Source organism: Giraffa tippelskirchi, chromosome 11 (genome assembly GCF_054371585.1).
Source record: "Giraffa tippelskirchi isolate mGirTip1 chromosome 11, T2T-mGirTip1v1.2.pri, whole genome shotgun sequence".
NCBI lineage: Eukaryota > Metazoa > Chordata > Mammalia > Artiodactyla > Giraffidae > Giraffa > Giraffa tippelskirchi.
This window is the reverse complement of record NC_137285.1, coordinates 12,677,260-12,704,679: the sequence shown is the minus strand read 5'-3', so window position 1 is coordinate 12,704,679 and position 27,420 is coordinate 12,677,260. Positions and strand designations below refer to the sequence as shown.

General features: G+C 41.7%; 2 long non-coding RNA genes across 2 annotated transcripts in view; one reads left to right on the top strand and one right to left on the bottom strand.

The window, feature by feature from the left end:
- Nucleotides 1–25,945, top strand: part of LOC145525159 (uncharacterized) — a 480,549-nt gene extending 454,604 nt beyond the window's left edge. The window contains exons 4-5 of the long non-coding RNA XR_014068062.1: nt 4,578–4,780; nt 25,304–25,945. This is a non-coding gene — a long non-coding RNA (uncharacterized LOC145525159). The remainder of the gene's footprint in view (nt 1–4,577; nt 4,781–25,303) is intronic.
- The window catches only part of LOC145525161 (uncharacterized), a 98,232-nt gene continuing 82,871 nt past the window's right edge, over nt 12,060–27,420 (bottom strand). Inside the window, exon 4 of the long non-coding RNA XR_014068067.1 lies at nt 12,060–14,202. This is a non-coding gene — a long non-coding RNA (uncharacterized LOC145525161). The remainder of the gene's footprint in view (nt 14,203–27,420) is intronic.

Here is a 27,420-nt window from a genome sequence, read left to right as displayed (position 1 = left end):
AAATATAAACAAAGTCAATAGACTCGATAGTAAGTGACTAGCACTTTCTATTCATTCATCTGCTGATGGACACTTGGGTTGTTTCCATGCCTTGACTATTGTAAATAATGCTGCTATGAACATCCTCAGAATTCTTCTAGTGAGAGAGATGATTGTTTCATCTGGGTCCTGAATGTGTTGTATAATGTGGATGAAGGGCTGAGGGTGATAGACAGGCTCTGAAAATTATTGTGAGAGTTCAAAGAAATAGCACACTTACTTACTTAGCACAGCGCCTGGTAAATTTTGATGTAAGGAATATAGGGAAATGGTGAGCAAAGCAGGTGACTGTGGGTTCCAGAGTCAGGCTGCTGGATTACAAGTCCTGGCTCTGATCTTCATTATCTTTTCAGTATTCCCCCTCAAGGTACTAACTAGAAAGGGAAAAATAGACCCCACCATCACTGAATGATCCCAGCTAACCTCAGCAATCTCAGAACAAATCTTGACGTCACATGCTTCCTGCTACCACGCACTGAGAGATACACATCACTTCTATGCTGTTCCTGTCCAAAGTACTTCTCATAAATCTAACGTGACACATCCAAATGGTTGAACATTCTACAGAATAACTCTCTAAAACTGTCAACAGCGTGAAGTACAAAGAAAGCCCGAGGATTCTCCCAGATTAACAGACTCAAAAGGCAACTGAACACACTACCCTCCAAGAATCACAAAGGGATTCCATTTTTCCCCCTTTTTCTTCTCTTTTTTTCTTATTTTACTTTCTTTTTCCCCTCTCTTCCTCTTCCCTGTCTCTCTCAATACTGTTTCTTTCCATTTTCAAAATATAAAATACAAAATGAAGACAAACACTACAAGTCTTTTAAAAATCATTTTTTTTCCTTTTCCTTCTTTTTTTCTTATTTCACTTTGTTTTTGCCTCTTTCCCCCTCTCTCTTTTTCTGTCTCTTCCGCCCTCTTTCTCTCTCTATCAATATTATTTGTTTTCACTTTCAAAATATAAAGAACAAAATAAAGACAAACATTACAAGTTTTTAAAAATTCAAATATTTTTTCTTCTCTTTCTTCTTATTTTTGCCTCTCTCTCTCCCCCCTCCCTCCTTCCGTCCCTCGCCTCTTTCTTCTTTCTTATCATTTTGCTATAAAGGACATTATTGAGACCATCTGTCAACTGGTAAAATATAAACAAAGTCAATAGACTAGATAGTAATGTGTCTGTATCAACATCAATTCCCTGATTTTAATAGCTGTACTATGATTATGTAAGAAACCATCCTTATTTTTAGGAAATAAACATTGAAGTATTTAGAACCAAAACGGCATCAGGTCTGCAACTGAATCTCAGATGGTTTAAAAAGGTGGGCAGAGAGTAAAGCAAATGTGATGAAGTTTTAATATAGGGGGCAGTGGGTAAAGTGTATACAGGGATTTTTTTGAAACTTCTGTGCAAGTCTGAACTTGAAATAAAAAGTTAAGGGACTTCCCTGGTGGTCCAATGGTAAAGAATCCACCTTCTAACATCGGGGCTATGGGTTCAATCCCTGGTCGGGGAACTAAGATCCCACAAGTGGCAGGCCACCTAAATCCTTGTGCCACAGCTCGAGGAAGCCTGAGCACCGCAACAAAGACTCAGTGCAGCCAAAATTCTTTTTAAGAAAAGGGACTGTTAAAAAAAATAAAAGATTGAAGGAAAAAGATCTCAGCTCTACCACTTTGGAATTCTGTATAACTTGACTTCTTTGAGCCTCAGTTCCATCATCTCAAATTGAGGGGTTTAGTACCAGCATGGGAGACATTTTCTTTTGGCTGATATAGCAAAAGCAGTCAAATATTAAATCCTTAAGCTTTTGCTTGAATGAGGAGATGGGTTAGAGAATCAGAAATAGGATAGAAGTCCGGGGCATCAATTACACATGTTTCTTAGTAATAAGAACCGTGAGTTTTACATTTGGCCATGGTTATTCCCTCCAATGAACTGTGTCAAATCAGATAAAGTAGAGGAACCTCCTTGAAACCGTGCTCCCCTTTCAAGGCTGTTGTGGAAATTAAATGAGATCATCTAGACAGAAGGCTGATGGCAGTGCCCAGAGCATAGTAGGAGGTCAAGTCATGGTGGCAGATGTTGCTGCCCTGATTGGTGCTTTCGTTAATTAATCAGCATCAGTTTCCTTTGGTTTGTGATTCTTGGAGGGTAGGAAGCTTCCAGTGCGCCTCACCACTGTGAGCTTTGCTCTTGCCTCATGGTCAAGCGCAGGTTCTTTCCAGAAAGTCAGGTTTGCCCAGGAAGTGGCATTCTGGCCAGGCTGCCAGCCAAATGATACCACCCACCAGCCTGATCAAAGTGTCAGCTGGGTGGCCAACAGAAGCCAAGACTAGGACTCAACGCACTTTTCTTGAAACCCACACACTTGGCTGAGTGTTCACGGTGAGTCAGTCCAAGCCAAAGTGACTGGGGAAGGTAAATGGGTCTGAAATGAACTGTTCTCTGTATGTTCACACATCCCAAGGGAAGGTGCCTCTCCTCAGAAGCTTTAAGAAGAGAAGGATGGGAGAGCACTGGCTGGGAGACAGAGGAAGTCACCAAGTGTGTACTGAACATCTGTGCTCTTTACCAAATATCTCCATCTCCTTGCTCCCAGTCACAGGAAGCTTCTCACTTCCTGGGCCCCTGTGATTACATTGGAGCCAAGTGACTAGTTCTGGCCAATGGGCTGTGAATGGAAGTTCCGTGTGCCTTTCCTGGCCACTCTATTTAACAGCCAATGTGAGAACATTCACAAATTCTCTGCCATTGAAAACTGGCCATGTTGGAGATGGTGGTGACTCCATCAGCCCGTCTCTGAGTAATTCCAGTGAACAGAACACCCCCTGAGATCTATGAGAGACAAGTAGTGTATCAAATAAGACTGTTGTCTTAGGCCACTGGGATTTTTTTTTTTAGGTCAGCATAATCTAGTATGTATCCTGTCCAACAGATGATGAAAGCAAAACAATATAATTAAATGATAGCTAGATGCTTTTAATTATATTAAAGTTAATATAATTATGGTGATATTATATTTCAAGCCTCTGAACCCAAGCTTGCCTCTCTCTTTGGCCAAAAGGGATATAACACGTTATAGGCAGGAGTTAAATGCTAGAACTAAACTCTCTTGAGTTAGCAGAATGATTAAATGAGCATTAAAAGGAAATAGTTTCTCACTTGGGATTCAACTTTATTTAAATAAAGCCTAAATCATACAGTAGCTAAAATTCCACAAACAGGTTTATTAAATCAGAACAACCCTCCATCCAGTATCCCATGACCCATGTGCCAAGGATAATTTGGGATGCGGGTAGAAGCAGAGGGAACAAATGGCATTTCTGTCTCCTTCAGTGCTTCCTCACGCTTGTCCAAAAATTCCTTTGATGCACTCCAGAAGAAAACAATAACTGGAAACTCAGATGAAACTTTCTCTTCTAAGAATTCAAAGGTAATTAGGAAAAAGAGAGTTCTGTTGTGCCATCACAATAAATGGCACAAAAGATTAAAACTCTCAGCATTTCCCTGATGGCTGGTAGCCTCTTGAATTTTCTTGAGTTATGGGTCAACCAGGTTTTATAGCCTCGAGTAGCTTCCCCTAAGGTGCTTCCCTGGTGGTTCAGATGGTAAAGAGTTTGCCTACAATGCAGAGAGACCCAGGTTTGATCCCTGGGTCGGGAAGATCCCCTGGAGTAGGAAATGGCAATGCACTCCAGTATTCTTGTCTGGAGAATCTCATGGACAGAGGAACCTGGCGGGCTATAGTCCATGGGGGCCACAAAGACCTGAGCAACTAACACACACACACACACACACACACACACACACACACACACACACACACACACACACACACACACACACACACACACACACACACAGAGCTTTCCCTAAAATACAATACTTGACTACCCAAATCAGAATCACCTGGACAGTTTGTGAAATATGCAGATTCCTTGACCTCCTGTATGGAGGACTGGGAATGTCCATTTTTATCAGATCCATTGAAGGTTCTGGGTGCAATTAAAGGTTGAGAAGTTCTGCTTTAAACTAGATTTGAGGGACTTCTCTAGTGGTCCAGCAGCTAAGACTCCAAAATCCCAATGCAGGGGTCTGGGTTCAATCCCTGGTGAGGGAACTAGGTCCCACATGCACAACTAAGATGGAAGATCCCAAGTGGCACAATTAAAGACCTGGTGTAGACAAAGAAATATTAAAAAAAAAAAACTAGATTTGCTAGGAAAACAGGAATTTTGTGGAAAATCCTAAGTCCAGCCCACCTTGAGGATATTGTGAAGATTCATAAGTTGGTTCACTGGTTCTCAAGAAGAGTCAAGGTATCTGGGCAGACAGGAAGGTAACCACACACACATGTAAACCCTTCCCCCACAAGGTCCCATCTCTGCTCCTGGAATAGACTGCACAGGTCAGCCAATCAGCACGCAGTTTCCCTTGAGTAACTGGTATTGGTTCAAGACTGGACATCCAGCTCCAGTACCTATAGTCCATACCTGGGGGAAAGTTTCAAGGTTTTTTCATTCTCTCTTTCCAGATGGGACAATGACACACATAGACTCACTTGCTATTGGCAGCCTTGTTGTAACCAAGAGGAGGAGGTTCAGAATGAGGGAGAAGAAGGAGGAGGAGGAAGAATCGGAGGAATCATGCAGAGCAGAAAGACAGAAAGCACTCGTATTCCTGGTTATATCATGGATCTCATAGGACCTGGAGCCTACCCTTCCTCTGACTTTCCAGGTATGAAAGATAAGAATTTGATGAATTGTTTAAGTTGATTTGACTCAGGATTTACTGTTATTTGCTGCTCCAAGCACTCCTTCTGATATTTACTATCATCGGTGACAATGACAGCATCCTTAATTAAGGGCTAGCGTAGTAGCATTTGCTTTTCTCCATGGAAAGAAGGAAACTTAGTATGTCCTTACTCAGCACATATAGCTATTCAGTTCTGGAAAATTGACACTGATCTGGAATCTGTATCGAGAAAGAAAGAAAGGTAGAACTCAGGACTGGTCCTCATCCTAGCTCTGCCACAGACACCGTTATATGTAACTTAAGATGAACCCGGGGTCCATCTTTCACATCAGTAGAATGAAGGGGTAGAATTAAGCACCCTCTACTACTCCAAGGGTCTTAAAAGGAGGGCCACAACTGGGAGTCCATGGCCACCATTGGTGGGCCTATTAATGAGAAAGAGGGGAAAGCCCTCAGACTACTTTAAAACTGTGCATTCAATGCCAATCTTTTTGAAAGCAGATTGCTCATGAAAATCAAGCATTGGGGATTCTTTTGACACCTCAGAACAACTGTCAACACTGGACCCACATTTCCACGTGGTGACCAGTGGCTAGGGGTCAGCAGCTGTTCTCTTTAATTGAAGTCTGTCCCCCATCTCCCCACAGCCCCCCAGTACTGAGTGTCAGCTGTCTTGTATCATCTTACACTCAGCTCACTTGGTCATTTACATTTCCTGCCTGGTCTGGGTAGACGTGGGCTTTGCAACCCCAGATCTAAGACCATCATGTAACACATCTGGGACCCAAATTCTCTGGGACGTTGTAAAATAGACAATGCTTGTCTTCAATCACATTCTCACCCAGAAAGCACCCCGGCAGCCTTGAGAAACCATCAGGAAATCTACCCCCGACTCGGCTCACCCGACGTCTTTCTTGAAGGTCAGCTTTTTCTGGGTTGTGTTTTCCATTTCTTCTTTGGACACTTCTGTTTCTTTCCTGCTTTGAGGTCTGTTTCCAGCTCACGGGTGGTCAGTTCTTTGGGCTAGATGAAGTAGAATTTTCCGTAATCGCCACCTCTCCTGAGCCAGTTTGGAGTTTGGGGTTTGTGTTTGAGTCATTAAGTAATTCGCTGCTGGGGAGTTGGCACTTTAAAAACTCATAGAATAAACAAACACGTCTGCCTCCAAGCACAGATTGCAACTAATGTTCTGATTCCGAATATGGGTCACATATATTTTTGCCTAAAAACAACACTCTTAAATAATCAGTGTGTTCCCTTTACATATCTGAAGCTGTAATGCACAGTAACTGAACTGGAACCTCTGAGTCCTGAGTTTGGGTGATGTGGTTGAAAGTTATCTGCTGGTCCTCCTGGAAACTCATAGCATCTATTACTGAACTGAACAGTGGCACATGATCTGCATGTCTTATCTAGACTTGGACAAATTCCTTTCAGAGTTAGTTTCACCTTACCCTCTGTATGAGAAACGGGTAGACTAAATTGAAACGGGTTTCATAGAACTTCAGGATTGTTCAAGAGGTCCTTGCAGAAGCAATGGGGAAACCTAATGGATAAAGCCTTGTTGTTCAGTTGCTAAGTTAAGTCCAACTCTTTGAGACCCCATGGACTATTACACATCAGGCTTCCCTGTCCTTCATTGTCTCCTGGAGATGCTCAAATTCATGTCCATTGAGTTGATGATGCCATCCAAGCATCTTATCCTCTGCTGCCCCCTTCTCCTGGGACTACTGTTTTCAAACCCTGAAGCTTGGCTGTGTTCTGTTTGACATGTTACAATGATTTATTGGGAGGAGGGGGCGGGGAACATGTTGCTTAGTGAAAGAAGAAAAAGAAGGAGGATGGGAGGTACATTGTGGCTTCAAGCAATTTGGGCTTCAAGTGTATCTTGGGGATACCCAAGAGGAGAGCTTTGGGATCTACATGGTTGGCATTCAGCCAGTCTAGAGTCTACAGAATCTCGATTATCCAGGATTGAGAAGCAGGCCACCATAAAGACCACTCCTTTCAAGTTATAAAACCACTTCCAGTTCAACAAAGTTTTGAATGCTGCACCAGAGAGAGCCTGGGGCACAAAGAGCAGCTGGTAAGGAACCTCCACGCATCAAACAAGAGATACCATACACAACGCCAGTCCAGCCACTGCTGGACTGCTCCCCAGCCCAGTCCAATTAACTGTCCTTCATTAAAAATTTCATTAACAATCATTATTATTGATATGACTGTCATTTGATGAGACAAGCTTTGAATATCCTCTGCCTTACTATATTTTCATACAAGTAGCTATTTGAATCCCCATTCTACAATCAGTGAAACTGAGGCTTAGAGAGGTTAATTAACTTTCTCAAGAGCACAGAATTAGAAGCAAAATCAAGAATTCAAATAGTTCTGATACAGAACCCTGCCTCCCTTAAAAAGGAAGGTAACCGAGGAAGGCAAAAGGAGAAGGGGACGGCAAAGGATGAAATGGTTAGATAGCATCACTGACTCAATGAACATGAATTTGAGCAAACTCCGGGAGGTAGTGGAGGACAAAGGAGCCTGGCAAGCTATAGTCCACAGGGTTGCAAAGAGCTGGACACAACTTAGCGACTGAACAACAACAACAAGCAAACAACAACCCAGGACGATGTAAGGAGACCAGTTTCACTGCCTCTCACCACTTTCGGGAAGGACGCACTAGGTGGGGCTTGTAGGTAATTGAATCTCTGCTCAAAGCAGCCCTCTAGCCCTAATTCCCTGCCTCCTGGGCTTCTTTCAGAAAGAGAAAGTATTTTTCACTTTCGAAATCACTTGGGTGTGTTGAGAACAGCCCAAGGTCGCTCATGTCTTAAAGCCTGGTAAGTCAGATTGAAATTCTTTATCTTCCTGTTCTCGGGACATCAGTGGACCAAACCCAGTTGGCTGGGCTTGGTCCCAGCTTCCGCTCCTCTCGTTCTCAAACCTGGCCCCTTCCTATAAAGAGCGGTCCTGGGATGCCGTTTTGAAGATGAACCCACACAAAATCCAATTCCATTCTGCTTCTCCCCAACCCTTCAGCCCGTGATGGAGCCCACGGTGGCATTCTCCAAATAGCCCAAGCTCCCAACAATGACATTGCAACAGCCACCCCCATTGCCCACTGCTCATCTTGCCTCTTGGCCAGCTCTCAGCCTATAATTCTTTCCAAACCCGCCTGTATAAAATAATCATGTACATGAAGTAAAACAGGAGTCTTATATACACACTTAATAACTCTTGTGTACTATACAAGAGGGAATTCCACTTTATAACCCCCAGAGCTTTCGACTGGTTCTTATTTAGCTTTGCATTCCTGGTGCAAGATCTAAAACTTCTCTCTCTCTGCCCCAGCCTGTTGCTGCCTTTTGAAACTGTTGTGTCTCCAGATTCCTTGGGACCATCTCATCTCCATTTCTGCTTCTAATTGGGGGATTTAAGCATTGCTTTTAGCCCTAGAGCTAAATGTCAGGGTTTCACTCAAAAATCCCATATTTTGGGAACTGAGCACATTGTACTGGGGAAGTGTCAAGCGTGAGCATGTCAAAGCAAATGGAGTTAAATGGATCAGCTAATCCTTCTAGCCACGAGCTCGATCTCAGGGTGAGAAAGTGGGTTCCCACCCCTGGTATACGACAAGTGCCCTGTGTGGCCTTAGCCACATCATTGGTCCTTCTTGGATCTCTTACCCTTTAAAGGGAATCCTTCAATAGTAGATGGCAGTTCCTCTGCATCTCCAGACAGTTAATCAGGCAACACTTTTCACCAAAATCTTGGGTTTTAGGGAGATAGTCAGTATCAAATCGTCTGTTACACTGACCCCATGAATACAGTCATACTTAGGAAAATAGCATAAACAGTATCTATGGGGTTAATTAGCTTTACTTTATAAAATATGCATAAACATATGCATATTTATGCATATTTATATTTATGTTTATGGTAAGGTTGTGGAGGACAGGAACCAAGGGATTCAAATTCATTCATCGTATGTACATTCAGCAAACATCCACGGCTACCTGGTCTTTGCCTGATACAGTGCTTGGCGCTTGGAAGATGACTGAGCTTGTGCAGCCTCCTACATCAATTCAGTTTCATGTCACTCCCTAGCTTGCTCTACACTGGCCACACTGGCTTGTCTTATTTTCTTGGAGCATACCGATCTTTTTCCTGCCTCAGTGTCTTTGCATGTGCTGTGCCCTCCACCCAGACTGACCCCTTTTTCTAGTGATCAAACCTGGATCTCAACTCAAATCTCAGTGGAGACCATTCTTTATCATCCCTCCCCTTAACACTCCCACTTCTCTCTCGCTGCCATAGCGTCTTCACAGCATGTGTCTCTATATGGAATCGTGCTTGTTAGGGGATTGGTTTCTGGTTTATTAACCAGTATCCTTCCCTCCCAAACTGTAAGCTCCTTTAAGTCAGACGTCTTTTTAAAAAAAAACTTTTTATTTTATATTGGAGTATAACCTGTTAACAATGTTGTGATATTCTCAGTTGGACAGCGAAGGGACTCAGCCATACACATACACGAACTACCCCCACACACCATTAAGGCTGTCACATACATCAAGCAGAGTCCCCTGTGCTATACAGTAGGGCCTTGTTGGTTATCCATTTTAAATACAGCAGTGTGTACATGTCCATCCCATACTCCCTAACTATCCCTTCAACCCATCCTTCTCCCCTGGCAACCATAAGTTCATTCTCTCAGTCTGCGAGCCTGTTTCTGTTTTATAAATAAGTTCACTTGGATCATTTCTTTTTAGAGTCTGCATGTAAGGGACATCATGCAATATTTCAAGCTCTGGGAGATGGTGAAGGACAGGGAAGCCTGGCGTGCTGCAGTCCATTGGGTCACAAAGAGTTGGACATGACTGAGCAACTAAATAACAACATGCAATATTTATCCTTCTCTGTTGAACTCAGAGATCTTGTCTATCATACTACCTGTCTTTTCAAACTCTAGAAAAGTGCCTGGCATTTAAAGACATTCAATAAGTAAAGACGAATGACTCCATAATCAAATGAGTTTCAAGTCACATTTCTCCCCTAAAACACATCAAGTTAATCTGTCAAGCCCAACTCTGATTATTCCCTTCAGTGATATCAGCACCCCCAGGGATACAGTTTCTTCTCAAACAAGTGTATGTCAGATGTGGTAAAAACATATAGTTCTTAATTCAAAAGAAATCCTAGTAAGTAAAGTGGTTACTGTGACAGCAAGAGTGATCTGGTTAAGACAAGTGTTGAGGGTCTGGAACTCCATCCATGTCCTCCCTCCCCAGTTCCACCCTAAGACACCTTTGGAGCTCCACCTGGGACAAACTGTGCAATTTTGATTTGAAAGAAACATCATTTTTGTCGATGCTGGTAGGAATACTGTGGACTGATAGGAGTTTCTATGGCCAAGTTTAGGAAATACATATATTTTTTTTCAAATTGAAAAAGACAGTGTTATTGATAATTGGATTACCTATCAATTGACATAAACAGTATGAACTTAAAATTCAGGCTTATATATATGCCCATGGGATCATCAACACAATCAAGATAAAGAGTATATTCATCACCTCTAAGAGTTTCTTCTTGCTTTGTAACTCATTCCTCTACCCTCCTCCTGCCTAGGAAATACATAATTGCTTTTAATAAGTATGTATTAAGTGGTCCCTGGTAGCTCAGCTGATAAAGAATCTGCCTGCAATTCAGGAGACCCTGGTTCAATTCCTGGGTCAGAAAGATTCCTCTGGAGAAGGAATAGGCTACCCACTCCAGGATTGATGGGCTTCCCTGGTGGCTCAGACAGTAAAGAATCCATCTGCACTGCAGGAGACCTGGGTTGGGAAGAGCCCGTGGAGGAGGGCATGGCAACCCACTCCAGTATTCTTGCCTGGAGAATCCCCATGGACAGAGGAGCCTGGCAGGCTACAGTCCATGGGGTCACAAAGAGTTGGACACAACTAAGCACAGCACGACATGTTCCAGAAACTGTGCTGGTTTGGGGGATACAGTAGAAAAAAAAAACAGGTACAATCCCTGTACTCATAGGCCTCATAATCTAGGGATTACAGAAAAGTCTTCTGGGTCAAGAAGTGGATCAGTTCAAAGGTACAACTGAGAATATCTGAATACACATTTTTGCCCGGGTTGCTGGGCATGTCATGGATCTAGTGTTCCACAAAGCAAGCGTTGGGAAACGTTTGTCAAGACCAACTGCTATGAGCATCATCAGAAAACGAACTCTACAGCACTGTCAATTTTCAAAGCATTCCAACATTTTAAAAAATGTATACAATCTTAAATGACTCAACTAATTTGATCTCTGATGATGCATAAGGCATTTTGCAAACTCCTGTGTCTTGGGTCATCCTCTGGACATGGGACATCCTTGTACTTGGACATGGGCATAGCCATTAAAAGACTCTCCTATCTGGATGGTCAGTAACTAGAGAGTCCTGTTTTGCATTTACATCAGCATACAGCTCTGTCTTTAGAGTCACTTCTTATAGGAAAATGCACTTCTTAGACTGGAAATGCCTGTAGAGAGATTTCAGCCATAAAATATACACTCCCCACACACAACCCCACACACAAATCAGGCAGAAAAATCCAATCAAAAGAGAGCTCCACTTTCTCTCATCTCCGCCCGGGGACATAATTAGCTGCTTCTTCCCATGTATTTGTAGAATCCTGTACCTTTAACTATCTGAAGCATTTACCACAGTAGTTATTATTCATGACAACCGTGCAGGGTTCTGTGTTTTATGCCAGGCACTTTGCAAGATATTTTCCATGTATTACCGCTTTTATTCCCCAGCTCATAGGCGGTAGATGCTATCACCATTCTTGTTTTAAAGATGAGAAAACTGGGGCTCAGAAAAGCTAAATAACTTGTCCAAAATACATGATGAATTCGAATCGATGGAAGACCAACATTTGAATCCAAGCTAATCCGATTCCCAAGTCCACACTTTCCCCTCTACATCTCCCAGTTCATGACTTAAGGGTCTACAGCCTCAAGCTTAGATCTCCAGTTTCTTGAGTGATATCTTTGAGCTTCAAATATTAATAGCACCTAACACAGTTCATGATGCTGAAGCTCCAATACTTTGGCCACCTAACGTGAACAGATGACTCATTGGAAAAGACCCTGATGCTGGGAAAGATTAAAGGCAAAATGAGAAGAGAGCAGCAGAGGATGAGATGGTTGGACATCACCAACTCAATGGACATGAACTTGGGCAAACGCCAGGAGATAGTGAGGGACAGGGAAGCCTGGCATGCTGCCATCCATGGGGTTGCAAGAGTCAGACACGACTTAGCGACTGAACAACAACAACACCACAGTTCATGGTGCCTTGTGGGGGCTCAGCACAGACTAACTGAATGAACTGTGAGAGGCAACATGGTACTAAGGAAAGAGATTTGGGTTACAAAGCAAGAAAATTGGATCTTTCTTCAGGCTTTGTAACTAACCCATGATGTGACCTTGAGCAAGCCCCTTCCCCCTTTCTGTACCTTTGCCTTCCCATCTGTAAAATGGGAGAATTGGAAGAGCTGATTTCCAATGATACCTCTCAGTCCAAGTGACCTACAGTGCAAGGTGGTGTCACATATTTTTTTTAATAAAAAGGAACAAAATTGTGCCATTTGCAGAGATATGGATGGACCTAGACGCTGTCATACAGAGTGGACTAAATCAGAAAAAGAAAAACAAATACCGTGTATTAATGCATACATGTGGAATCTAGAAAAAAAATGGTACAGATGAATCTATTTGCAAAGCAGAAATAGAGACATGGATGTAGAGAACAAGGGGAGAAAAGAAGGTGGGAGGAAATGGGAATTTATGATTGCATATATACACTATTATATATAAACTAGATAACTAATGAGAACTTATTGTATAGCACAGGGAAATCTACTCAGTGCTCTGTGGTGGCCTAAATAGGAAGGAAATCATAAAAAGAGGGGATTTATGTATACATATGGCTGATTCACTTTGCTGTACAATAGAAACTAACACAACGTTGTAAAGCAACTAAACTCCAATAAAAATAAATAAGTGGGAATTCCCAAGAGGACAGAGATAGTGTTGTCTATTTCCAACAATCTCAGCACTTACCAGAGAGCCAAGCACAGAGTAGATGCTCAATTATTTCTTGCTGGGACGAATGAATGGATACTTATATACACCTGAAGCTCTGCTAAGAGCTTAGAAATAACCTAGAAGAAATAACCTAGAAACATCTGAAAGTGAAAGTATTAGTCGCTCAGTCATGCCTGACTGTTTGGCGACCTATGGACTATAGGCTCTGTCCATGGAATTCTGCAAGCAAGAATACTGGAGTGGGTTGCCATTCCCTTCTCCTGGAGATCTTCCCAATCCGAGGATCGAACCCAAGTTTCCCGCATTGCAGGCAGATTCTTTACCATCTGAGCCACCAGGGAAGCCAAACACACCCCAAATCCCAGAAAGAAGCAAAAGTCATTTCCTTCTAAGGAAAGATAGAGCCACTAATGAACCGCAGCACTGACCCAAGCCTTCAAGAATGAGAGTGGCTGGAGGCCAGCCAACAGGGGCAGACGGAAGCTGGGGTGGAGCGGCCTCTTGGCTTCCCCCCACCGGGCCCACACCCCTCTGATGAACTTCAAATTCCCGGGTCAGACCTTTCATCACCAGCACGAAGTCTCCAGAAAATATACACGAGAAGGATCCAAGTCTAGTTTTTGCAAGGCCTTTGCCCCATCTCTCACCCTCCCCTGACACAGACGAGGAAGAGATCAAGAAGCCAAGAGACAGAACATTGTAAAAAAAAAAAAAAAAAACCCTTTGTGAGAAATAAATAAATAAATAGATCCAAGATGTCATCTTTTTTGTTATAAAAACATGTTTTCCTTGCTTTCTGACCCTCTAGCATTTTGGAGTTTGGGGAGTTTACTGAATGCCTAGTATCCATGAACTCTTGGAAAGTTCATTACCCTGACCCTTCTTGGCTGTTAAATCTTAGCACTGGTTGATGGAGAGTAATTTACCTTCGGGGAAAAAAACAAAAATCTGTGTTGCTTTTTTTTTTTCTTTTCCCCCAAACACCTTCATCCCTGAGTTCCCACTTTGGGACTTTGTGCTGGATTTTCTCCGATAGTTTATAGATTCCCAAATACATAGCCAGAGTTTTCCTTTTCCCATGGACTCTGTGGAATTCACCTGAAAACTTGGTGATTATTTATGTTCTAATGTACTTACGGTCAAGCCACCCAGGACTTCATATCCACAGGAAAACTGACAAATCCAATCAACTCTCCCAGTGCAGCTCTGTAAAGTCTTATTCATTTGGATGCCATCAGTTCAGAATTTTTGGATAATTCAGACAGTCTGGATGGAAGTTGCTTTTTGCACAGTTCTACACAAAAAAAGAGAGAGAGAGTTTCTTAACAAATTGATAATGCAAAGCAGACTGTTGGAGCTGAGAATAAACTGTCTTCAAGTTCTCCAGAATAGCATTCACTGACAGGCAATCAACGATTAATTACAAATTATTTTTATCAAACAATTAAAATGAATTCCAGGCAAGTCACCGTACCTTGGGAATAGTATAGGATAGAGAGAGGGAAAAAAGGGGGGCTTCCAATCCATCACGCAAGAGCTCAAATTCCAGCTATGAAACTCATGAGTTTCGGTTACTGTGCATAAGCTCCTTCCCTTCCCTGCGCCTTAATTCTGACATATGGAAAAGTTTGCACAATGGACATGAGAATTGGAAATCACATAGGTGAAAGCAGAGTTTCCAAAACTATGCTCAGAAGGATTCTAAGTCCACAAGATGTTAACACATATTTCATGAAAAAGAGATCCATGGTTGAATAAGTCAGGATAAACTAAGCTAGACAAAATTAAATATGTTTGCTTGCTTTTTTCATTTGTTTATGTGCAGACCTTCTCAGTGCCTTTAATATTTTACTTTGTATTGTAAATTTCCAAAAGGAGGACATGCTGAGCATTTTTTCCCAAATTTCTTTTACCAGGAAATTCTTCCTGTTGAAATCGTTTTTGACCTCTTACAGAACTCGCACTGAGGAAGCTTGGCAAACAAGGCTCTAGGATCTGTGGTCTGAATTTTGTAGTAGGGGTATTGAGCCCTTATGGAGACATTTATACTTTATCTCCAGATCTTCTTGGGACCAAGGTCAAAATCTGGAGGATAGAGTTCATGACCAAAAAAACAGATTCTGACATATAAAGCCATAGTCTTACAGACTCCCCACAAACTAGCCAAGAAAAAGTAACTTGTAGCATTTTTTTAAATGTACCTGGAAGCCCTTGTATCTGGATGCTAGGATCTTCAGGGTCACTGACTCAAGGCCTGAAAAGTTTCAGAAGATTAAGGAAGTGGATTGGGGAGAGAAAGCATGAGAGGGTGGCAAGGAATCTAATTCTAGCAAGTGATAACCATGTTAAGGAGTGCTTGTAAAATCATAAAAGCAATGAAAAATAGAAACCATAATAGAATAAAATTCAAGTCTTGTTACCAGTTTTCCTTCTGCGGACTATGGTAAATGCAGTTGTTGTTATTCCTCCAAAGAGAAAGACATCCGCAAGGAACTTGGGATGGTATTAAAAGATGGATCCAAAAGAATGTCAAGATTCATCCCTACCCTAATAAGACTGAAAATGGAATTAGCAAGACAGAATCCACAATGAATGTTACAACAATGAATGTTACAACACAGCTCATAACTAAGAAGGAAATGGGAGTTCCAGATAGTAAGCTGCCATGCATTTATGTCTTCATTAATTTGTGTTTAGCATGTGACAGGTGCTAGAAGGCTCAATCAAGTCCCTTCCTGACATTTTGCTGTTACAAAAGAGCACGTGACCCCTCAGGTCATCACAGTGGAGGAAGAAAGGGCTGAAGAGTTGCATGGAGGGTGTTTTTGTCAGGAAGCTTATGTTTTACCAGGGCAGTATGGCAAAGGCAGTGGTATTCACCAGCTCTCCCTGTGTTCCTCCACATTTTCCAGCTGCCCTTGACATAATGTTGGGATCAGTTGGCTGGGTTCTGCTTGATGGGAATGTGGGCAGAGATAGCCCCACCTTTAAAAACACCCTCCAGAGAATTTCCCTGGTGGACCGGTGGCTAAGACTCTGCACTTCCAGTGCAGGGGGCCTGAGTTCAATCCCTGGTCAGGAAACTAGATGCTACATGCCACAACTAAGAGTTTGCACGCCACAACAAAAGATCCCGTATGCCACAAACTAAGACCTGGTGCAGCCAAATAAATAATTTTTTATTAAAATAAAATAAAAACACAATCCATGCGATTCTTCAGCCCTTTCTTCCTCCACTGTGATGACCTTAGGGGTCACATGCTCTTTCACAAGAGCAAAAAAGATGGAGAAGGGCTCCCCAAATACATAGAGACTGATGAGAGAGAGACATAAGCATTCATTGCGTCAGGCACTGAGATTTGGGGCTTCATCTCTGTAGCACACAGGAACAAGTGTGGCCGTGTCTAGCCCATGTGAAAGTAAACAGGGAAACACAGAGAGAAAAGAAGAGAAGGTTGACGTACAGAAACAGAAACCCAAGATGAGAAGCCATGTGAACCAAAACAGCTGAAAAGCATCATCTTGGATCCCGAGTTTTGAGGGTCTTGGTCCCAAGCCCTGGTGAGGTCTACCATGTACTCTTGCCCCCCGCCTTTTTTTTCTAATATCCACCGATGTCTTCCAATACGTTCATGTTCTGGGTATAAGTTACAGTGAAATTTTGCTCCCCATGACCTGAGGGAGAAGGTGAGGGTGGGACATTCTGGGAGAGTAGCATTGAAACATGTATATTGTCATATGTGAAACAGAACACCATTCCATGTTCGATGCATGAGACAAATGCTCAGGGCCAGGGCAATGGGATGACCCAGAGGGATGGGATGGGGAGGGAGGTGGGAGGGGGGTTCAGGATGGGGAACACATGTAAACCCATGGCTGATTCATGTCAATGTATGGCAAAAACTATTACAATATTGTAAAGTAATTAGACCCCAACTAAAATAAATAAATTTATTAAAAAAAAAAAAAAGTCCTTGACTAACTCAACACATTATGGCTAGAGCAGTGAATGGGTAGAAGAATGGGACAATCTTTTCTCTTAAACCAAAACAGAAAAAGCATATATAGGGCACCACATGGGGCTTCCCAGGTGGCACTAGTGGTAAAGAATCCACCTGCCAATACAGGAGACGCAAGAGACATGGGTTCGATCCCTGGCTGGAGAAGATCCCCTGGAGTAGGAAGTGGCAACCCACTCCAGTATTCTTGCCTGGAAAATCGCATAGACAGAGGAGCCTGGTGGGCTATGGTCCACAGGGCTGCGAAGAGTCGGACACAACTGAGCGACTGAGTACGTAGGGCACTATGTAAGCATGCATAACCTGGCTTTCAAGATGCACACAGTAGGCTCAGAAAAGTAAATCATAACAGGAGGGACAGAAAAGAAGAACAATTGAGATTAATGCTTTTTAATAAGAAGGCTTTCTTCAAAATGGTGTTCAAGTAGGTCATTTTACAATTTCATAAAAAAGAAAATAATAACGTAGTGGAAATTGCCAAGATTATGGAGTTAGGACTCATCGTATGCTTGTGCTGAAAGAGCTTGAAATAAAAGACAACCCTTAAGTACCGAGCATTATAATTATATGCTACTTTAAAGAACCACAGTCAATCCTCCTGCTGACTAATCTTAACTATCCGTCAAGAACTGGAGACGGAGAAGCTGTCGTAGTGTTGGAGGGATTGTCTCCTCCTGGGGTCTGGCTTGTGATTTCCTCTCCTGGGTCCCTCCAGGAACCTGTCTGAGTGACAAGGAGGATTTCATCACAAAATCTCTTCTTTGGATTTCCCTAACCTCACCTGAGAGGGGAAGGGAGAAAAAAAGGAAAAAGAGTCTCAGTAAGAGAAATAACTGAAAGATCATGGGGAAAGAAATCCAGTAGATCAGCTTCTTAAATGAAGGATCTACGTGTTTTTTATTATTTCTTTGTTGTCCCTCTAGGGTAGGGACTACGTCTGGCTGCCTCACTGTTGTACCCACAGCCTCCGAAGGCAGTGTTGGGCAGATAGTAGAGACTCCGTGATTATTTGTTGAATGAATGAATGAAGCCAATGAGAGTATCCTTTACTTTCTTATTTCTAGATTGATGTCAATTCTGAGACCTAACACTGTCTCAATATAAGAAAAGTATTTCAGGTCATAAACCATGGAATCACTGACCAAATGTGAAACAGCTAGGGAAGCCTCTCACATGAATTGGAAGATTTCAGCTACTGTGGTAAAACCCAGAAAGAGAAAAAATATTTCACTGGGGTTATAAAGAGATACTTCTTTGCTCTTCCAATGGTTATTAAATGAGGAGCTGGTGTGTGCTAGGTTCATGCTAAGACCAGGGGTAATTCAGAAATGATACTTCTTCAGCAGAAAGAACAGACCTGTAAAATGGTCTACAGTCTAGCCCAGCAGTAACTGATAAAAATCTGAGGGATGCCACATCTGTCATTTTAAATTTTTGAGCAGTGACTTTTTAAAAATTTTTTGGCTATGTGGTGTAGCTTGCAGAATCTTAGTTTCCTGACCAGGGACTGAACCCAGGTCCTGGCAGTGAAAGCACAGAGTCCTAACCACTGGACCACCAGGGAATTCCCCCAAGCAGTCACATGTTTAAAAAGTGACTTGTGAAATTATTTTAATATCGTTACATGTATTAATCTACTAAGTATATTATTTAACCCAATACATCCAAGATATGGTCATTTTATCATGTGATCAATATAAACATTATCCATGAGATATTCTACATTCTTTTTTCATCCTAAGATTTCAAAAAGAGGTATATTTTATACTAACAACCCTCCTTATTTGGATGCTAAAATTTCATCAAAAATTCTGGAAATTTTATGTTTAGGAGTCATAATCATTATAGCTGAAAAGTGCAGATTCACATGCTAAAGTTGTTTCAAACATACTTGAAAACCAATATCTGAATAGTTGAATCATGCTATTCAGCTATTTAGCTGAATAGCTTCCAATAGCTGAATCGTGTCAGTTTTTAAATTTGACAACATTAAACAGAATTGAAAATGCATTTCTTTAGTTGTATAAGTCACTCTTCAAGTGCTCAAAAGTCCCAGTACCTATTGGCTACCATATTGGACAAGTAGGGATATTTGTCCATATTGTCCATATTGGACAAGTAAGAATATTTCCATCACTGCAGAAAGTTCAGTTGGAACAGCATTGCTCTTGATGGTCTAAGAAACCTACAAACATTGAAGATAATCTTGTATTTTGCCCTTTTTTTATATCCCCTAGAACAATGATTAATCCATAAGATTCCACAGATGATAGTTCAAAGGATGAATGAATGATCAAGTTGTCATATTACAGAGGTTGGAGGGTTCAAAGAATACTTAGCAAAAGAAGGGACATTTATGACAGGCCTTGATGGGTGAATAGAAGTCCACTAGGCAAATATAAAGCAAAGACAGAGAAAGAGCCTGGTGCATGGATGCTGAATTATAAAATGATCTATTAATACTATGTTGTTAAGAGCATGAGTTTTCTTCATTTGTTTTTCAAAATCAAGATGAAATTGAACCTTTTCTGCACTAATTTCCAGCTAGGTGTCTTTGGAAAAATCATTTAACCTCTTTGAGGCTTGATTTCCTCATCTGTAAAATCGGAGTACTAACTTCATCAGTTTTGAGGACTCACAAGGTAAGAGATGCAGAGTGCTCACTGTAGTGCCTGATACATAATAAGCAATCAAAAAATGTTAAATGTCAGTCATTATTGTGTCCAGTGTTTCATGAGAAGTGGATCGTGGTGGCACAGCAGGGTTCCAGATACTCCCTGCCCCAATCCCAACATCTCTTCTCATCCTCTGTCTTAGTGTCCTAACTTAATAATGTAGTTATGTCCCAGGTAAAAGTCCACTTCTTTCAGCCTTCCTATAACCCAGAGAAGCCTTGAGCCCTAGTTTAGGTCAACAGACTTTAAATGAATGATCTATTTGTTCATTCTAAATGAACAATGATTTAAATGAATGATTTTACTTCTAGGAAGTTTCTTAGAGGGAGGGGTTTTCTCTTCTGCCTTCCTCTCCCCGCTGCCCCAAATGCAAGTGAAGCTCTAGGTTTCACAGTGCAGGAAATTAGAAGGCACCTGAGTCCCTGATGATGATGATGTAGGTAGCATTTTGAGTGTTCCTTGACCTTGGAACCAGTTCGTTAAGGACCATCTCTTGGGATGAGAACAAAGTTTGGGCAACGTGGTTTAGGTGATCTGGAGGGAACAGTTCATGGCTGAGGTGCCAGTGGGCTGAGAAGACATATGCAATGAATGTGTGCACTATCTCATGCTCTGGGATGCTGGAGGGATGGTGGGGTTCCATCAGAGCCAAGGCCATCTCAGAGTCACATGGCTGTCCCTGGTCCTCTGTGAGGTCAGGGGGACCGAAGGTGACTCGCTGGCCAACAGCAGTGGCAGCCCCACCATATGGTGTGGGTTTGTAACTTTTCTGCTCCGCCTGCAGCTGCTTGTTTATTGTGGTTCTCCTGCTGATTGTCAATTGACATTAGACGCTAAGGAATGCTGCCGTGTCTCTTGAATCTACTGTGTTTCTCGTAAACTGTTGTTTGTTGTGGCCAAAAAATTGGATGATGGGAATTTTTTTCAGCCTGTATTTTTGGAGCTGTCGTTTGATGTTTGGAAGAGAACATTCACTTGTGTGTTTTTAAACCATCCTAAATGGGAATAAAGTCAGTAAGTTACTCCTTGCCATCCTTCAAAGAAACCCAAGCATGGCTTTGTCTTAAAAACTCTACCATAAACCTTGGTACATTGAGCCAAATAGACTGGAATTATTCACAGAGAGGAAAGTAGCTTATAATGTCCAACTAGGTTGTGGGATACCTTCAGAAAAAAAATAAAGGCGTTATTCTAGAGACTCACTATGAAGTTTTGTTGTATGCGTGCATGCTCACTCACTCATTCGTGTCCAACTCTTTGCGACTCCATGGACTGTAGCCCACCAGGCTCCTCTGTCCATGGGGTTTTCCAGGCAAGAATACTGGAGTGGGTTGCCATTCCCTTCTCCAGGAGATCTTCCCAGGTCTCCTGCATTGCAGGTGGACTCTTTACTGTATGAACCACTAGGGAAGCCCAAGAATTTTACATAACTCATATCAAACATCCCAACAATTCTGGGACTTCTCTGACGGTCCCATGGTTAAGACTCCATGCTTTCACCGCAGGGACACAGGTTCAATCCCTGGTGAGGGAACTAAGATCCCGCATGCCGTGCGTTGTGGCTTTAAAACAAAAACCTCCCTACAATCCTAAAGCCCTACAATCCCTAAAGGGATTGTTACTAATGGCATTTCATAGGAGGAAACTGAAGATCATAGAAGTTAAGCAGTTGCTTAAGTTCACACAGTTGAGATTGGGGTCAAACACAAGCCTGCCAGACTCTCTAAGTCATGAACTTAATGCATTAAACTATGCTGTGATTAATGCTTAATATTTAGCTACTATAAAACCAGGTAATGAGGTTCTTCCTCCATTAGCAACTATAGTGTTTAATATTACTCCGTGTGCAAAGCATTTGGGAAGATATTTTTTTCTGCAATGTTTCATTTTATGATTACATATATATCTTTTTAATTCTTTCCTCCCATATACTTTATTTTTTAACTTTTTATTTTGTATTGAGGAATAACCCATTAATTTATTTTTAATTAGAGTATAATTGCTTTACAATATTGTGTTAGTTTCTGCTGTACTGTATGTATACATATATCCCCTCCCTCTTGAGCCTCCCTCTCCCAGGCCACATCCCATCCCTCTAGGTCATCACAGAGCACTGAGCAGAGCTCCCTGTGTTACACAGCAGCTTCCCACCAGCTCTATTTTACACATGGTAGAGTATATATATCATTGCTACTCTCTCAAATTGTTCCATCCCCTCCTTCCCCCACTGTGTCCACAAGTCTTTTCTCTAAGTCTGTGTCTCTATTCCTGCCCTGCAAACAGGTTCATCAGTACCATCTCTCTAGGTTCCATATATATGCATTAATGTACATTACTTGTTTTGCCCTTTCTGATTTACTTCACGCTGTATGACAGATTCTAGGTCCATCCACATCACTACTTTGCAATGCTTTCAAGCAATCTATCCTAGGACCTTGCTTTTCTCACCCTCAAAATCAACAGTGTGCTTTAAGGATTAACAAGGCAATGGGTGAGAAGGAGTCCCAAGAGATGAGAGTAGAAGTCTTAAGTCTGAGCTAAAGGTATACGAAATGGTAGGTTTCTTTCTCATCTGCGCTAGTTCTTTCTATTTGCATTCTGTTTGAATTCAAAGAGGGTAAAAAATACATTTTGCAAATGGAACCCCAGGCTGCTCAACTCACTCCTTTCATATCCTTACCTCCCCAGATGAGGTCAGCGGTCTCCAGTTATTCACAATTAATTCTGTCAACCACGCACATGTCAAAAAAATACAACTGCCAGATTTTGTGAGTTGAAATGTTCCCAGTTCCCACCCACAGTCACACACATGTGGAAATTGAAGAGGGTCTCCAGACCCAGCTGAGACCGCTCATGTGGAGTTACTCTTGTGGACAGGAACGATCCTGGGCCAGTCCACCCTGATTTTCCAGAAAGCATTCGGGCTTTCCAAGTCTTGGGCAATATTAGCCAGGGATTGTTTATCTGTTTTGATTGTTGTGCTCTTTCCAAGTTGAAGACATCTGTGAAGTGTTTTCTTGATTGCAAATGCGGACCCTGTTTAGTTTGCTTGTGTGTGTGTTCTGCTCCATGTTAGAAGAATCACCAAAGAGAAGAAAGGTCATCTAGAGGGAAAAGAATCTCCCCCAACAGGAAATAAAATGAGAAGGAAAAAAAAAAGGCAGGAGTGATGTTGCCTCTACTATGATTTGTTCTGCACATACCAAGGGCCATATGTGCATTAGTAGGTGATAGGCGTTGGTAGAACCTTGAGAAAGAACACATACTAAAGCCACCAAGTGGGGACTTCTCTGGTGGTCCCATGGCTAGGACTCCACATTCTCAGTGCAGGCAGCCCGAGTCTGATCCCTGGTCAGGGAACTAGATCCCACACGCCACAGTGAAGATTGAAGTTCCCGGGTGTTGCAACCAGGACCAAGCACAGCCAAATAAAAATATTTCTTTTGGACTTCCCTGGTGGCGTAGTGGGTGAGAATCTGCCAGCCGATGCAGGGGACACGGGTTTGATCCCTGGTCCCTGCGATCCACATGCCTCGCAGCAACTAAGCCTGGGCCCCACAACTACTGAGCCTGTGCTCTAGAGCCCCATGCTTTGTCACAGGAGAAGGCCATCACAATGAGAAGCCCGCGCACCACAGTGAAGAGGAGTCCCCACTCCCAGCAACTAGAGAAAGCCCATGCACAGCATTGCAGACCCAGTGCAACCAAAAATAAATAAACAAATGTTTTTAAAGTTGTATAAAAAAATAAAATAATATCAAGCCTCAAACTGTGCTAAAATCTTAGCTCTGTTCTCATAAGCTATGTGACCTTGAGTTTGTAACTTCATCTTTCTGAGCCTCTGTGACCTTTTCTGAAAATTAGGAAGGAAGGTAGTAAATAATAATTATTGATTATATTTATTGAATGCTTTCTATGTGCCATGAGCCTTCTTAATTCTCATGGTAAATCTCTGAGCTGAGTAATATCACCCCCATTTTACAGAAAACAAATATTCAGAGATGGAACACCTTTCTCATAGTCACAGAGTAAATGACAGCACCAACCCCTATGTTACCTGACTCCGGAAAATAAGCTCATAACATGATTTTAACACAAAGGTTGATGTGAGAATTTAGGAAGAAGATTCAAGGGAAGTGTCACCTCCTAACAGAATTATTCACTGGATGTATAGGCAGCAAAAGCAAAAACAAACAAGTAGAATAACATCAAACTCAAAAGTTTCTGCAGAGCAAAGGAAATCACCGAGTGAAGAAACAAGCTATGGAAGAGGAGAAAATATTTGCCAAATGTAGATCTGATAGAAGATTACTGTCTGAAATATACAAGGAACTCCTACAACTCAACAGCAAAGAAACAACCCAATTCAAAAATTAGCAAAGGAACCAAATAGACATTTCTCCCCAAAAAAGAGATACATATGGATGACCAAAAGGTACAGGAAAGTATGCTCAGCAGGGAAATCAAAACCACAAGGAGACATCACCTTGGACCTGTTAGGGTGACTATTATCAAAAAAAACAAGAACAAAAATTAGCAAATGTTGACAAGAATGTGGAGAGAGAGAACTCTTGTATGCTGTTGATAGGAATGGAATTTGGTGCCACCAAACAAGTGGAAAACAGTATGGAAGTTCCTCAAATAATTAAGAATAGAACTGCCATACGAGCCAGCAATTCCACTCCTAGGTATTGATCCAGAGAAATCGGAATCAGGATCTCTAAGCCATATCTGCATTCCTTACAGCATTATTCACAACATCCAAGGCACGAAAGCAGCCTAAATGTCCATCAGCTGGTGAATGGATAAAGAAAATGTGATATTTACATACAAAGGAATATTATTCAGCCTTAAAAAAGGAAGGAAAGTCTACCGTTTGTGACAAGATGGGTGAATCTGGAGGACACGACACAAAGTGAAATAAGCCAAACACAGAAAGACAAATACAGTATGATATCACTTATATGAGGAATCTCATAGAAAAGGAGTAGAACAGTGGTTGCCAGGGGCTCAACAGAAACAAAGAGGAATTGGTCAAAGGGTGCAAATGTTCAGTTATGCAAGATGAATACATCCTAGAGTTTTGCGTACAGTACAGTGCCCATAGTTCACAATGCTGAATTGCATACTTGAAAATTTGCTAAGAGAGTAGGTCTTGTGTCATTATCTTATGAATAAGGAAAGAAAGAAAGAGGGAGGGAGGAGGAAAGGAAGGAAAGAACTTTTGTGGTGATGGATAGGTTTATGTTATACAGGTAGAGATGGTTTCATGGGCATATACTTACTTATCTCCAATATCATCAAGTGGTATATATTATATATGCACAGCTTTCTGTATATTAATTATACCTCAATAAAATTGTTTCTTTAAAGATTCTAACTATTTACAGCCCCCTCCAAAAAAAAAATTGATACTACTTCTTAGGCATGACATACTCAATGAAAATAGAGCAATGGACATATGGGTAGGTTCATTAAAACACACACACACACACACACACACACACACACACAAAGAAACTTCCACTTCCAGAGCTAAGGGGAAAAAAGAAAGGTGAGCAGAAAGGAACTTACAGGTAATGAGAGCCTCTCACTACAATGAAGCCATTGATACCCAACAATGAAAGGTCCGAGCGGGGAAGAGATTTGATGGAAATGTGATAGATGTGGGAAAAGACTAATAAAGCTTCTATTCTTCCAGAGACCCCTGGCCACTGAGGCACCAGGATATGACATGGACTGAGCATCAGCTCCCAAGGGGCCAACAGGTCAAGACTGTCAGGAAATTCCCGTGGGCCAAACTAACAGATACCTGGAGAACCTTCCGTGTTAGAGACAGGCCAGTGAACAAATGCACAGCATCAATCAGACTCTTAGAGGGAGATTCAGAATCTATCCTTCTCATTACAGACTCCCAAGAGGCATTTGCACGTGCAGCCGTGAAGGTGCAGCATCATGAGTGAACCACCGCTATGTCAGAATTTCAGTTGAGGGGCAGTGAGAAATGGGGTTCTGGTCATCACCACGACGGTACTTAGAACACCAAGAATGACAACTGAGAATCCTTGTGGCAGAATTAGGAAAAAGAAAATCTGTGGTTGATATACAGACAAACTAGTGATTACCAGCGAGGAGAAGGAGGAGGGTAGGGGCAATATAGGTGAAAGGAACTGAGAGGTACAAATTCTTATGTATAATATAAGCTACAAAGATGTATTGAACAACACGGGGAATATAGCTGATATTTTTAGAAAATTATAAAAGTTAAAAATTGGGAGTCACAGTATGGTACACCTGTAACATATATAAAAATTCTACTTCAATTAAAAACTTTTTAAATTCATGTATATATATATAGAGAGAGACTTTTTTTCTATACATTCCAGTATTTTGTTTATAGACAATGGATCATATTATATACTCTATTTAGTAACCATTGCTCATTTAATATAAAATGGATACATTTTCCTTTGTCCTTAAATATAGATGTATTATTTGTATAGCATTCTGTTGTGTAGAACTTATGGTTCATTTATTTAATAGATTATATCTGATAGACATTTAGGTGTCCACTTTTTTGGTATTGTAAACAGTGGTGCAACAAACATATTTGTGGATTAAAAAAAGAAAGACATAATGATGAAATGAAGGTTGTCAGTAGAACTATCACGTATACAAATGGCAAAAAATCATCTACACATAAACACTATAAAAAACAAAAAAGTATGGAACCAGAGTTCTGACTCGCTGAACTTTCAGTTAACCATAACTCTTTTTTCTTATCTCACTTTTAGGGGAAAAAAAGAATACATTAGAAAAATAAGTGAAGGTGGATTGACAAATTTAGTCAAAGGAGGAGTCAGAACATATTTGACTTAATTTCCAGTACCTCCTGCATCTTTTTCATCTATATTCACAGATTGTGAGTACCATGAGGATATAGGCTGCGTTTTTCTGTCACTGCTGCAGCCTTAATACCTAGTGGAGTGTATAAGTGCTTCCTAGGAGTGCAGTGAATGTTTGTTAAATAAATGCTGACCCTTGTCCCACTCAAGTGTCCCCTAGATATTTAAGCAACAAAGGAATATTTCAACTGTGATCATCATTATCCAAGTCAAGAAAGTGAAAGTGTTAGTTGCTCAGTCGTGTCCAACTCTTTGCAACCCCGTTGACTATAACCCACCAGGCTCCTCTGTCCATGGGATTTTCCAGGCAAGAATACTGGAGTGGGTTGCCAGTTCCTTCTCCAGGGGATCTTTCCGACCCAGGGATCTTTCCTGACCCAGGGATCCAACCCAGGTCTCCCGCATTGCAGACAGACGCTTTACCATCTGAGCTACCGAGGAAGGTGAGAAAGGAGATGCAGATGTTTTAGAAAAGCTTTTCAAAAATGATGTGTGGTGGATTCAAGATGGTCATTAATTATTTGCTACCCTTCTCACTGAGAGGTGACTAATTCCTTTCCCTGGAATCTGTACTGGTTCTAGTAAACTTTCTAATCAATAGAATCTGGCACAAAGGATGCTCTCAGATTTCCAAGGTCATAGGAGGCCTTCTGAGTTACACTTGGACCACTTGGAACATTCTTTCTATGCCTTAGCTGCCATGGAAGCAGTTCATTTCTCTATGTTGGGGAGAAACCACTTGTAGTTCAGTTAGCAATCCTGACTGAGCCACTCTGCCAGCCAGACCCTCCAAGGCCCCAGAGAAATGAATGAAACTGTTTTGGACACCCCCTGCTATGCCCCTACAGATCAGAGATCAGAGCACTTTCCCTACAAAATGCCAGACGGCAAATACCGAAGACTCTGCAGGCCC